General features: G+C 48.6%; 1 pseudogene; it reads left to right on the forward strand.

Moving 5' to 3' along the window:
• The first annotated feature begins 99 nt into the window (after positions 1 to 99).
• On the forward strand, positions 100 to 1,297 carry LOC123254554 (annotated as a pseudogene).
• Positions 1,298 to 1,353: the final 56 nt, after the last annotated feature.

Consider the following 1,353-nt stretch of genomic DNA (forward strand, 5'->3'; position numbering starts at 1 on the left):
CCCTTTTCCCTTCACTCGCCTTGCGCCCAAAGTTTTTGGCTTCCACTCCCGCCAGTGACCAAAGACTTGACCACTTTACAAAGTCCAAATCTTCAGAACACTGCTTGACATGGACACCGGTGTGATTGAAGGTGGATTAAATGTCACTCTCACCATCCGGCTACTTATGCGTGGAAAGGAAGTTGGAAGCATTATTGGAGAGAATGGGTCAAGAAGATGAGTGAAGAGAGTGGTGCGCGTATCAACATCTCAGAAGGGAATTGTCCTGAGAGAATAATTACTCTGGCTGGACCCACCAATGCCATCTTTAAAGCCTTTGCTATGATCATTGACAAACTGGAAGAGGACATCAGCAGCTCTATGACCAATAGTACAGCTGCCAGTAGACCCCCAGTCACCCTGAGGCTTGTGGTCCCTGCTAGCCAGTGTGGTTCTCTCATTGGAAAAGGAGGATGCAAGATCAAGGAAATAAGAGAGAGTACAGGGGCTCAGGTCCAGGTGGCAGGTTATATGCTACCAAACTCAACTGAGTGGGCCATCACTATTGCTGGCATCCTGCAATCTATCATTGAGTGTGTCAAATAGATCTGCGTGATCATGTTGGAGACTCTCTCCCAGTCTCCCCCGAAGGGCATGACCATCCCGTACTGGCCCAAGCTGTCCAGCTCTCCAGTCATCTTTGCAGGTGGTCAGGACAGGTACAGCACAGGCAGCTACAGTGCGAGCTTTCCCCACACCACCCCGTCCATATGCCTCAACCCTGACCTGGAGGGACCACCTCTAGAGGCCTATACCATTCAAGGACAGTATGCCATTCCACAGCCAGATTTGACCAAGCTGCACCAGTTGGCAATGCAACAGTCTCACTTTCCCATGACACATGGCAACACCGGATTCAGTGGCATTGAGTCCAGCTCTCCAGAGGTGAAAGGCTATTGGGCAGGTTTGGATGCATCTGCTCAGACTACTTCTTATGAACTCCCCATTCCAAATGACTTAATTGGCTGCATAATTGGGCATCAAGGCACCAAAATCAATGAGATTCATCAGATGTCTGGGGCTCAGATCAAAATTGCCAATCCAGTGGAAGGATCTACTGATAGGCAGGTTACCATCACTGGATCTGCTGCCAGCATTAGCCTGGCTCAGTATCTAATCAATGTCAGGCTTTCCTTGGAGACGGGTGGCATCAGGAGCAGCTAGAACAATGCAGACTCACCCATAACCCCCTTCTGCTGTTCACCACCCATGATCCATCTGTGTAGTTTCTGAACAGTCAGCGATTCCAGGTTTTAAATAGTTTGTGAATTTTCAGTTTCTACACAACTTTATCATCCACTCGTGATTTTTTTA

The sequence above is a fragment of the Gracilinanus agilis genome, unplaced genomic scaffold (genome assembly GCF_016433145.1).
Source record: "Gracilinanus agilis isolate LMUSP501 unplaced genomic scaffold, AgileGrace unplaced_scaffold24633, whole genome shotgun sequence".
Lineage (NCBI taxonomy): Eukaryota > Metazoa > Chordata > Mammalia > Didelphimorphia > Didelphidae > Gracilinanus > Gracilinanus agilis.